This window comes from Meles meles, chromosome 7 (assembly GCF_922984935.1).
Source record: "Meles meles chromosome 7, mMelMel3.1 paternal haplotype, whole genome shotgun sequence".
Lineage (NCBI taxonomy): Eukaryota > Metazoa > Chordata > Mammalia > Carnivora > Mustelidae > Meles > Meles meles.
In genome coordinates, this window is record NC_060072.1 from 35,135,440 (window position 1) to 35,149,601 (window position 14,162).

Consider the following 14,162-nt stretch of genomic DNA (forward strand, 5'->3'; position numbering starts at 1 on the left):
GCCAGTGGATGGCAGTAAGAACACCTCCTTTAAAGTCAACACAGGGAAGAAACTTGCTGATGTGGGAAACAGAGGCAGAAGAAAATCATTAAAATTCCTTACCTACTGACAAGCCCTTGAAACAGACAGAGTGGCTCTCCCCTGGGGACTCAACTGCCCTCACCTTGAGGTTTTGCTAAGGACAATCCTAGCCTGACCGACCCCCTGCTCCAACAGGTCCAACCAGGATCCTGTAAGTCTACTTTAATAATTCCTTTAGGAAACTTTATCTCTAAACCTCCAAGATAGTGTCAGCAATCATTTCCAAGGATGTGACCCACTGATATACATCTAAAGGGTCTCACAAGAAGATTTTTATTACTGGTAATAAATAACCTTTCTCCCAACAATAGCCAGCCTCTCAAGGTCCTGGAGACCTTGCTTCCAAAATTCCTTAGAGACTTACATCATCCCTAATCCCCTTTGTCCTCACCTACCTCCGAGTCCACCCCTACTCTGCTTTTAAGAGCTCTGACTGTAATCTGGTTTGGGGTCCAAGTCCCTACTGTATCAGGTATACTTGGGCCCAGGCTTAAGCTTGTCAAATAAACCCTTGTGTGATTGCATCAGTGTTGGCTCCTTGGTGGTCTCTCAGACACGAAAATTTGGGCATAACACTTCCCACTATTCCTGTTTTAGTATTCCTATTGCTGGGAAAAATTTTTCACAAATTTAAGAACTTAAATCAATACAAGTTCATTGTTTTATAGGTCTATAGGTTAGAAGAATTGCATGTATTGCACTGGACTAACATCAAAGTGTTGGGAAAGTGTATTCATCTCTGGAGACTCCAGGGAAGATTCTGTGTCCTTGCCTTTCAACTTCAAGAGCTTTTCCTTGTCCATGGCATTCTTTCTCCAAAAGAAAGCTAGCAAAGTTGAAAGCTTTCTCATGTTGCCATCTCTCTGGTTCCTTCATGGTCGATCTTTCTTTCTTTCAATTTCTTTTCTTTTCTTTCTTTTTTTCTTTTCTTTTCTTTTTTTCTTTCCTTTTTTTTTTTTTTTTTTGGTGCAAAATGATGGCTTCTTAAAGCACAAGGACAGGACGGGGTGGGGGTGGGGGAAGAAAGACCTGCAGTAGTGATGGCTATATACTAGGGAATTTGGGAAAGTAAGGAAAAGGGAGGTTTCAAAAGAACTTTCATATGCTAAAGAGGACTGACCTATAAAATACCTACAGGGTAACAGAGGTCTTACCATTGTCAAGCTAAAGTTGTTTTTCCCCTCTAGCAAGGTATTAACATTAAGATAGTTGGGAGAGCCCTAGAAGAATGGCACACAATGTCCCACCTAGGACTGGGGGATGGGAGGAGGTTGCAAGGTGTTTGCTTGTGCTTTGTCTTCAGTTAAACTTCTGCTCCCTCATTTCCCCCCTGAGCAATTTTGACCCTTTAATTTTTAAGGTTTTTGAAGGTGGAAAGTTACATCTTTTCTAACTTCTTCCTGCTGAGTAGGGGCATAGAGATGTCCCTACCTATGGGTCAATATTTGTCAGTTAGGGACCATATAGGGGAGTTACAAAAGGGGAGGCAGCTGAATCCAATGCGGTCAACATTTATGAACCTCCTTGAGTCGAAGGGATCATCTGATGTTGTGAAATCATTATAGGAATGGAGGCTTGGCACCAAGAGGAGAGATACTGAAAAAGACAATGCATTAAGATTAGTATGGCTATAAAATGAGAAGTCCAGTAAAGAGATCCCTAATAGTTTACCATTATTTCCCTCCAGTACAGGAGTTTAAAGCAATCACTAAAAGAAAGAGAGATTATTTAAAGCACCAATTTGAATATTCATGTCTGTTAGAAACCCATAAGTATCTTGTGGTAATCTGGACTGTATACACAGCATTCTGTTTTTAAGGAGCACAAGTTTCACCTTGTATCACAGTTAAAACATCTAACACCATTCTATTATGTAGAACTGCTTCATGCATTTCTGTTACTTTAGTATTTAAAAGAAATTCTATTTTGAGTGTCAGTTAGGACTTTGACCATGTACATATTCAGTATTCAGAGCGTCCATGTGCCAAAAAATATCTTCCAGCCTCAAAGAGGGAACAAAGACAGATGCCAGGTGGTTATACCAATGAGACACAGAACATGTCCACCATTGTTTTACATTTAGACGCTTAGCTGTGTTGGTAATAGTTTTAATAATTTGTCTGTGCATCCAGGCAAAACCCAGAGTGCAGCAGCCTATCTAGCCTGGAGGATGCTATGGACAAGTTAGAGTCACATAGCCATTAGGTCTCAATGGCTATCCTTTTCATACTTTTAAGAAGCCTTCTGATTACATTGGGCCCACCCTGACAATCCATGATAATCTTTCCATCTGAAGATCAGCTGATTAGCAACCTTAATTCTATTAACAAACTTACTCCATTCTTGCCCCTCAATTACTATATTCACTGATTCTGAAGATTAGAACATAGTCATCCTTGGCTTCATTATTCCATCCATCATGGAACCCTTCCCATGATCCTCATGTTAAACTCTAATATTGGCTGTGCTAATGGTGAAGGAAAGGATGAGGATGTTGATTAAGATATTCATGAAATTGACTCTTATTGGGTGATCCAATGTTATTCTAGGCAATAGGGATTCCTAAAAACCAAAAGCACACCCTGTTCTTGAGGGTTTGTGGTCTATTCAAAGAAATAGTAATATAAACAATTGATTATAAAATAATCCACTAATTCAAGTAGGCATTTTATTTTAATTGTGAATCATAAGAGGTATGAAGATGTTTTCAGAAAACAAAACAAAAAGGAAATCTTAATTAAAGCAATGTTTGTAATAAGCCTTGCATTTAGAGGATGGCTTTAAGTGAATTATATAACCATATTTTACTAACTACTTAATACCATTTGTTACTAAAGTTGCCCTTGATTTTCTTCACAGATCTTTCAAAGAGCATAGATTCACTTGATTACCATTTGGAGCTATATCTTGAGAAAAAAAACAAAAACAAAAACAAAAAACTGCCCACTCTTTACAGCTGGAATTGAAATAGAGCATGGAAGAAATATCTGTGATACTCTCTGCCTATCTGCCTACTCTCTATTCTCCCCATATAAAATAATACAGAGATGTATATATGATAGAAGTAAAAGATGTTTAATTTATTTTAACTTATCTAGGAGGATAAGAAAGTTAATATCAAAATGAGTGTATTCTTCCACTTTCTCTGCCTACACCTGAAGGTGTTTGGCAAGCAGGCGTCTTAAAAAGAGTAAGAGGACAAAACAGCCATGAGTAATTATGAAGTTACACTCAGGTAGACTCTGGATCATTGAGTGCTGAAAGCCTTCAAAGTATAAGAGTAATGGACAGTATGTATTTCTGGAAGGAATTTACAAGTTCATATAAGAGAAGGAACAGAAAATCCAATGTTTATAAGAAAAAAGGAGGAACATTTAAGTAACCTATATCTAATTACTAATGCCTTTTTTAAAAAGATTTTATTTATTTATATGTTAGAAAGAGAGAAAGAGCGAGCAAGCACAAGCAGGGGGAGTGTCAGACAGAGGGAGAAGCAGGCTTCCTGCTGAGCAAGGAGCCAGATGTGGGACTGGATCCCAGGACCCTGGGATCATGATCTCAGCAGGACACAGATTGTTTAACTGACTGAGCCACCCAGGCATCCCTCTAATTACTAATTCTCATATAAGTCAGGATGTCTTCTGATGAAGACCATCACCAAACCACAATTCAAATTGGCTTCACAAAAATATAAAAATATATTAATACACTGTGTATCCAGAGAGTTTAGAGACAAGGGCACATCTGTATTGGTTGATTCAACAATGTCATCATGTTTCTAATTATCCCTTTTGTACTGCCCCTCTGCTCAGTGGTCTGTAGTCAAGAGTAGAATGTAGGGAGAGGGGCTACATACTATTTTTGTCATGGGTAGCAGAAAGAAGAGTGCACATTTGTTATACAAGGAACAAATGTTCTTGGTTTAATTCTGATTGACCTTGCCTTTATTGACTCCAGAGAAATGCAGAACACTGATAAGCCTTTTTTATAATTGCATCCTTGAACAGAACCCTGTGTCAGGATTGATGGGATTACTTAGATTGGCTCAGATCATCAAAGCTTATCCATGGAGCATGGTGTCATTCCTCTTAAGGCACATGAAACTTGCAGAGAACTCATTACACCAAATCAGGGTACCAAAAACAAAACTGGAGCACAAGCTGCTCAGAAATCATCTGGCAAATATTCTCTACATTTTATACCTTAAATACGATTTTTAACTGTACCCAGAAAGTAAAAATGTATGGTCTATGCCTGTATTTATAAAGCAAGGAAATGAAACAGATCTAGGCCACTGTGAAATATCCTTGGTGACATTCATAGATAAAATACACACATAAAAGTGAATGATTTGGCTGGACTGAACTAAACTAACTATGAGATGAAAACTAACTAAGGTGTTAAACACTTCTAGAGAATTCTAATCACATGTTAGGAAACATCAATCGAAGACTCCTTTGCAAATGGAATAGCATTAAAGGGGAAACATCATTTCACATATATTTGTCAAAATCCCAAATTAAATAATCTATGCTTAAGTTGAAAGAGTAATTGAGGTTATATGTCAGAAGAAGGCATATTATCTCACTACTTTAAACTATAATTTTCAAAAAGAATTGAATTCTGGGTTTAATTTTATTTAATGCATTTTATAGGACTATATATATTCTTAGTGCATATTTCAAGTTGAGATACATGAACTTGCATATTAATTGGACAGTAATAGTATAAAAAGTAGAAAAGAAGATTTAGTTTCCCTAAGAATGTTAATTTGAAGAAACTTAAGAAACATACAATTGGTGGCATAAACTAATATCAATAAAGTGAAAAATTAATAGAGATTTTTTAATGATTCCTGAAACTGAATTTCCTGAGATTCAATTTTCTATAATCTGATGCTATTGCCAAAGCTCAGCTTTACTGTCATCCTGGTGGCAGGATGTGTCTCAACCCACACACACACACACACACACACACACACTTTCTCTTTCTGTCTTCAAACTTTATCCTACTCAGTTTTTCTGTTCAAACCTTGTCTGTGGTCTCTATAATAACATTGTATACCCCTGGGGCTTTGGAGCGTTCTTCTGATAAAAGAATGCCAGGTAGACAAAACTAACATGAGGTCAAAAAGCCGTCATTAGATCCAATATGAATATTTAATTTATTACAAATACTCAACATTTTCAAAAGTCGATTCTGATAAAAAACCTAAAGCTAAAAGGACTTTGCCAGCATTGTGTTATGGTTCTTAGCTCTTGAATTATTGAAAATGTGGAGTTTGGTGTACAAACTAGTTTTGTATATTTATCATTGAATTGCTTTAAAATGATATAAATAACAGGCCTATCTCAAATTTCTTTTTAATTTAAAAAATTTTTTTAAAGATTTTATTCATTTGACAGAGACATCACAAGTAGGCAGAACAGCAGGCAGAGAGAAAGCAGGGAAGCAGGCTCCCTGCTGAGCAGACAGCTGGATGCAGGGACCCTGAGATCATGACCTGAGCAGAAGGCAGAGCCATAACTCACTGAGCTACTCAGGTGCCGCCCCCCCCCCCCCCCCGCCCATCTCAAATTTCTACGAATTCAAATTTCCTCTGCTTCTCACTCATCTACCCTCTATCTTTGCCCCTCTTAGACATTATTCTGTCAGTCAACTAGGTTTTTTTAATGCATTGATTCCAAAAATATTTAGGGAACATTCACTATGTTCCAAGACTATCCCATATTCTTGAGAGAATACAAATGAAAATGGGCCTGATTCATGCTGAACATCTAGTTTTGAAAACAATTAAGTAACTAAAATAAAACTGTGATGGAACAAACCCATAGCGCTACAGAAATAAATAATAAAGACCTCAGATGCTGTCTAAAAGTGAGAAGATGTTTTTCACATTAGAGACTACGGACTCTGAGAAACAAACTGAGGGTTTTGGAGGGGAGAGGGGTGGGAGGTTGGGTGAGCTTCATGGTGGATATTATGGAGGGCACATATTGCATGGAGCACTGGGTGTGATGCATAAGCAATGAATGTTTGAACACTGAAAAGAAATAAAACAAAATGAAAATTTAAAAAAGAAAATGAAAATACTAAAAAAAAAGATTAAAGAACAGCTATTATTTGACTTCATGAAGTAAACAAACAAATAAAAATAGATGGGAGAAGTTCTGTTTGCTTAACTATCTAGAAGAAAATTGGGAACTTCTAAATGCATGCAAGCTCTGAAGTGAGACTGTGGAGGATATAAATTTTGTTCAAGTTACTTACTTTAAATCTTCATCTTTGTAATGAAGAGAAGGACATTACCAACTCCACAGAATTCTTGTAGGGACTAAATATGCTAATGAATGCATAGCACGAAGAAATATGCTTGGCATAGTAAGTGCCTGATAAACTTTAACCAGTGTATTAATGTTATTATTAGTGTATTTAGCTACATATCTCTTTTAAGCTAGATGGATGAAGACAGATCTAGGAAAACAGGTCTACACTACAACCCAACTTTTATCAGAGTGAAGAAGAGATGGAATTCTTCCATTCCATATATAGGAAAACTGTCCATGGTGGAAGTATTGATAGATAAAGTAGTGCATTTCCAGAAGGAGAACAGAAATGAATATTTTGCTTAAAGGAGTAATCGATAGGAAGTTCTGTTGTAATATTCAATACACACTTCCTTCCAAATCTTTCCCCCAGGGCATTAGTCTGACAACCTTTCCCTAAATTTCAGCCTCACTCAGAATCTAACATATAAAGACAAGTGACTTGGACCAAATCCCAACCATATCCCAGGACTCCCTATTGCTTTATTCTGTCTTTTTTCTCCCTTGAACTGATTCTCACCTCTTATGAACTAGGACATATGTTTCCTGATGGAAGGGGCCTTATGAGCTGTACGTAGTATATCTGAAACAGTACCTGGCATAAAGTACTTGTTTAATAAATATTTTTGAGTGAACTAAATGTTACAGAATAGAACAAGGACAAGAGCATGAGCTCAATCATTAAAGTCCCCATTTATTTCCCATTATTCCATCTAAGACAGAACAATTAGGATTATTATATCTGGACATTGAAAAATATATCCAGATGACCACTAAACAATTGAATTATTATTGATTATGTTTTATGTTTGTTAATTTGTTTCATAGATAAATGAAAGGGATGCCTGGGTGGCTCAGTGGGTTAAAGCCTCTGCCTTTCGCTCAGGTCATGATCCTATGGTCCTGGGATCGAGCCCCGCATTGGGCTCTCTGCTTGGCAGGGAGCCTGCTTCCTCCTCTCTCTCTCTCTATGCTTGCCTCTCTCCCTACTTGTGATCTCTCTCTGTCAAATAAATAAATAAAATCTTTAAAAAAAAATGAAATAATTAAAAATGATTATAAGTCAAATTGTACAGCACATTTGAAAATATGTGTCAGAAAGATATTACAGTTTATATTGTAGTGAAAATTCACAGAACAGGAATACTCAGCATTTATCCATCTTTTATACATATTGATCTATTATGTCTAACTAGATGTTTATAGAACATGTAGGTAAACACACCTTTTTGTTTAATTTTAATTATTTATATTTATTTATTTACTAGAGAAGGAATAGGGAGAGGATGGGGAGGGGGAGAGGAAGAGAGAGAATCTTAAGCAGGCTCTATACCCAGCATAGAGCCCAACACAGGACTCAATCCCACAACCCTGAAATCATGACCTGAGCCAAGATCAAGAGTCAGACACTTAACCCATTGAGCCATCCAGGCACCCCTAAACACACCTGTATTTAAATATGAGAAAATTGTGTGTATCTTCCTTCAAACATCTTGGCATGAATTATGTGTTTTAGGTAATTTTACTTCCTTTATTATAATTCATAACCTAAAGCCATATGGATAGACTATAAAATATGACTCAAGAAAATGTGAATATTTTATGGTCTTTATTTTCTTTGCAATATTAATATTAAGATATATTTGGCATAATTCTGTGTCCAACAGTTCTGGTTGTATGTTTCATGTTTTATTGATATTAAATTAATGTAGATATCAATCTAGGAGCCAAATTGCTTTAGGCAATAAGAATACTGCCAAGGGAAACTGAAGGTAACATTTTTCTTTTTGCTATAAAATCAAGATTGTCCTAATAATGACATAGCAGTATCTTTTTGACTAGTTATTAACTCTTGTTTAACAACTGAATGCTGCTGTTTTTTCTTTCTCCCCAATTCACAAACACATAAAAAGGCATATATGATATCAACTAGGAATATAGTAGGTGTTCAATAAGTAAAAGGAAAAACACAAGAAAAAGGAAGAAAAGAATGAAGAAAAGGAAGGAAGGAGGGGAGTAAAGAAGGGCGGAAGGAAGGAAGGAGGGATGAAAAGAAGGAAGAAAAGTTGTGGAGGAAGAAAGAACGGAAATCTGTGGAATGTACAACTAGGTGCCAATTCCATCAATTCTGTCCCTAAATTGAGACTCTTGGTCTCCAAGCTTCTACTTTGTATTATTATACATGTCATATACTATACAGAACACATACCATATACCAGATCATACGGACCAAACATTATATGGCAATGAACCATTTTTACTGATTAAAAAATGTATTCTCTGATATGATTAATATGTTGTCTGATTAATTCTAAGTATACCAATCTGAAATAAAGGTATTTTTCACAAATCTCAGAGAAGTATGTGATTCCGCTACAAAAGAGATAGGTGAACACAATGCTTTTGTTCTTAATAGTTTTCTCTACTCCATTTTATTACTTACTGAACATTTTTTTGTATTTTACAATCTATGAATGAAACTTAAATGCAACTATTTCTCAAGCAGAATTTCATTGCAAATACTGTGTCTTTCCATAAACTTATTTACTATTACTTTAAGTGCTCCAATATTTATTTTTTATATATAAGACATAAAAAAGCACTTTAGTTTACAGTTTTTGCATTCTCCCATAAACCACTGTGCTACTAAAAACATTCAGTTTCCTTTACCTAACAAAATAAAATAATACAAGTTAAGCATATGGAATATTTCCAATAGAACAAGTGACATTTAATGTTTGTTGCTTTTTTTAAATATTTGTCAAGGGTGTCTGGGTGGCTCAGTCAGTTAAGCATCTGACTTGATTTAGGCTCAGATCATAATCTCAGGGCTGTGAGATTGAACCCTGTTTTGGGTTCTGTGCTGAGTATGAAGTCTGCTTAAGATTCTCCCTTTCCCTCTCCCTCTATCCTCCCCCCTCCCTTTCCCCCCCAAAATGTTTGTCAAATAACAGGGAATATCTCTACTTTAAGAAAATAAATTTTCTTAGCATTTTGGATACTATGACATAATTTATCTTACTTTGTTTAGGGATGAGAAAATCATTATAGGAGGAAATCTGTGTATTCATGGTATTATGACAAATCCTTTATAACAAATTTTTATCTTACTTTGTTTAGGGATTTATCTTACTTTGTTTAGGGATGAGAAAATCATTATAGGAGGAAATCTGTGTATTCATGGTATTATGACAAATCCTTTATAACAAATTTTACTCTTCACTATAAAATGAAGAAATTTGTCTCTGGATCTATACTCTCAACCTGACAATTCTGCCATCCAGGACTCCTACTATTCAAACTATTAATTAGAACAAAAGTTCTCAAAATTATGGTTGATTATCAGCTATTATCAAGTAGGTAGTTAGATAGTGTGTAGTCTGGAAAAATTCTCATATGTGATAGAGGATGCCAGGTATAGAGAAAGTCCTGTGATTTAGGAAATAGCCTCTAGATAGAAATAGTCACTGTAGAATTGGAAGAAACTTCATAAAACATTTATTCAACCACAACACCTGAATGGAGCCTAAATCAAATTTAAAATTACCCAATTGTGTAATTGTTTATTTCTTTATCTTCTTTCCTACAGATTATAACCTTCTTAATGGATAAAACAATATGTTTATTTCTTTCTGCAATAGCTACTATATAATTGGTGCTAAATTAAGTTAGCTAATAAATTTACACAGTATTATTTAATATAAGTCTACATTTAAGTTTATATTCAGATTTCTAAAAATATCTAAGAAATGATTTAGTATGTCATTCTGCCACACAAATTCAAAAGGTCTCAAAATCAGTCAAGTCCAAGGAAGCTACCATAAAAACTCATTGGTAATTGGTATATTCAAATATTTTGAAAGATTTTGAAAGAAAGAAAGTTCTAGAGAGAGAGTAGGGGGGAGGAGCAAAGGGAGAGGGAGAAGCAGACTCCACGAGTGCAGAGCTGGATGCAGGACTCAGGCTCAGGACCCTGAGATCAGGACCTGAGCAGAAATCAAAAGTCAGATGCTTAACCAACTGTTCCACCCAGGTGCCCCTCAAGATTTTTTAATGTGTGGGGAAAGCATTAATTGAAATTAATCTTGAAAAAAATATCTCTCTCAGCCACTCTCTCAAATAAATGAACAAAATCTTTTCAAAATAAAAAATAAAATGTTATACCTTCATTATTGATGTTATTTACATCCTTATAACATACTGATGATTAATCCTCTAATAGGTCTTTTTAGACCTTGACAACTATTTTGAGATCCTTAAGAGTAAGCCTCAAGTCCTCTCTGTATTTCTACAGTGTAACAAATACATACATACATAAATGAAAAATTGTCTTCTTAGGGACCTCCTAGAAATTGAAGGAATAATTTAAGATATGGATAGATAAAAATGTGCCACATGTTTTGGGAACAGTAGTTTACCATACCTACAATATGTTGTAGGAGGGAAATGAGTATATACAGAAGTATAGATAGGAATGAAAGGTTAAACTTAAGAGGATTTGTAAAGTTTTTAATTTCATGTCACAGATTTGTAATTTATCTGGGCTGACTAGAAATTGGGTTATTGGTGTTGATGCCTTATTTCCATGTATCTCTCCTTATTTATTAAGTTTTAGAAATGACACAATAGATCATTAGCAATATAAAAACAGTGATTAGTGAAAACTAATAGATGACACCCATTAATCCACATGAAAACTGATAAGGACCTAAACCAGAGAATTAACTGTAATGATGAAAGAGTGAAAATAGGATGGTAGAAAGAATCAGGTTAGTATTTTAGCATCTGACTAGGTAATACCAACTCAGCTCTCAGTGAACATGAAAAGAAAACTATAATGGGAATTTTAGTAAGTCAATCTTAACTACCTACCTATTTCAAATGGATTTAAGCTAGACAGCACTTAGCATAGATTGCTTGCTTTGAAAATGAAATAGAAACTCAAGCTTTTGATACTGATACTACCTAAAGGAGAATAGAAGACCTCACATCTCTCTTTCTTACCATGATTAGCCAATAGGAAACTATAACAGTTCTTCTCAGCTCCAGTTTTTATATTATTTTTTTTCCAGTTTTTATATTCTGCCCTAAAAAGTTGAGTCTGAGATTCGGTAAACTCAATTTTTTCCTTTACAACCAATTCATTTTTCTAAGTGGGAAAGTAGAGGGAGACTGTAATATAAGACAAAAGACTCCTTCCTCCATCCAATGATCACTTCACATGTCAGAGACACAGCCAACGCCTACCATTAAAGTCTTCTCCTGTCTCTTTGTGCCCAGCTAGGCAGCCTCTCTCCTCTGAAATCTGAGAGCCATCTCTGAGGGTCTCAGTCTTTCTCCTCAGAGTTTCTCTGGCGCCATCATCAGCCACCTTCCTCAGGTTCTCCGTATCAGAACCACAAAGGCCCTACCTATTCCCAAGCTTCCAAATGATTCTGACAACCACAAAATCTCACCCTTGTTTCCCCATTCCTGAAGATGGTAGTTGCTTACTAAAGTTACTACAGCTATGTTATTTCAGTGTTCACTTTAGATATTTTTAGTCTTCAGATATGTGCATAACCAAAGTTTTATTAAAATCTGTTGATCCAAAAAAAAAAAAAAAAATCTGTTGATCCTTTCTTTTGATGGCTGCATAGTATTCCATTGTGTATATATACCACATCTTCTTTATCCATTCATCTGTTGATGGACACACAAAAAAAATAAAATAACTAAAAAAAAAAAAAGTGGTGAACAATGAAAAAAAAATCTGTTGATCCTTATATATGCATTGTAATATAAAAGCCATAAATCTCACCTAATTCTTGAATCTTAGGGGATCCCCTTCATTTTTACCTTTTCAAAGAGAAAACTCCCAGCCACTTACTTAAATTAATTCCAGATCAATTCTTCTTCAAAGAATTAATTTCAAACTCAACTGTTTCTCCACACTTATTCTTTGGATTTGAATCTTCAATTGCTAAGATGGCTGTCATTTAGGAACCATTTTTCTATGCTACTCTATATCAGTCAGAGGACCAAGAGAAAATATATATAGTCAAATAGTTCAACAAATGAGATTTAAATGAAAAAAAAAAAAAAAACCTGCTAGACAATAATGAGAAAAACTAGATGACTTTGGTTTTGGCAATGACTTTTCAGATACAATACCAAAGGCATGCTTCATGAAAGGAAGAATTGATATATTGAAATTCATTCTAATTAGAAATCTCTGCTCTGTAAGACGTTGTTAAAAGAATGAAAAGTCATGTCACAGACTGGGAAAAAATTATTTCTAAAACACATCTGACAAAGGACTTGTAATAAAAATATAGAAGGAACTCTAAAAATTCAAATGTAAGAACAGCAAAAACAGCAATTAAAAATGGGCCAAACATTTGAAAATACACAGCAATAAAGAAGATATGCAAATATCAAATAAGCATATGAAAAAATATTTATCATATCATTAGAGAATTGCAAATCAAAATGAGATACTACTATATACCTAATAGAATGACTAAAGTCTAAAACACTGACAACACCAAATGTTGCAACAAGAATTTTCATTTACTGTAGGTAGGAATGCAAAATGGCACAGTCCCTTTGGAAGGTACTTTGGCAATTTCCTACAAAGCTTAATATATTATTACCACAAAACTGAACAATCACACTTGTAGTTACATACCCAAATAATATACAAACTCATGTGCAAAAAAACCATGAAAACCAAAAAATTTCACATGACTATTTAGACCAGTTTTATTAATAATTGCCCCAAATTAGAAAGAATGAAAAAAGAGTGATTGAAGTTCCTTAATTATTTTGATTTCCTTTTCAGGCAACTAACAGGTTGCCATTTTTTGGTGGTTCGTTACTGAAAAATGATTGTGATGCTTGGCCGTGTCATGTTTCCCTGTACCTGTTGTTGATCCGTTTAAACTATATAAACTAGGTACTGTTAAGTAGCAACAATACTTCCCCCGTAGACCGTTTTTTTTTTCCATTTTTCAAAAATATTTTGAACCGTCACTATGCACTGAGCGTGATTAATTGTTCTTGCAAGTAGAATTGTGTCCCCCACACACCCACCACACACAAAATAGACGCTGAAGTCCAAACCCATCTTACCTGTAGAATGTGACCTTACTTGGAAATAGGGCATTTGCAGGTATGGCCAAGTTAAGATGAGGTCAGTAGGGTAGGGTCTGAATCCATAAGCCACGTGACAATAGAGGCAGTGATTGGAGTAAAGCAGTTGCCAACCCAGCACGTCTAAGGGTAGATGGCCTTCACCAGAAGCGAGGAGAGGAAGGAGTTCTCCCTTGCATATGTCAGAGAAAGAATGGCCCAGCTGATGCCTTGACTTTGGAATTACTTCCAGAACTGTGAGAGAATACACTTCTGTTCTTCTGGGCCATCCAGTTTGTGGTACATTGGCATAGCGGCCCTAGAAAGCTAATACAGAATTCTGTATCCTAACTTTGAAATACAGCTATATATTTTGCTGGCCCCCTTTTGGCCATTTGGATGACTAGGCATTTTGTGGGGGACTGCCTTGGCAAGATTTTGTTGGGGGCCCTTTGTGCCTCCTGGATCTGGACTTGTGTTTCCTTCCCCAGCTTCAGGACAGTTTTCAGCTATTACTTATCCAAATAACTCTTCAGTCTCTTTCCCTCTCTCTTCTCCTATAGGAATCCCTTCCCTGTAATGCAAATGCTACTACACTTGATGGTGTCACTGAATTCTCCAATCATATTTCATTTCTTTCAT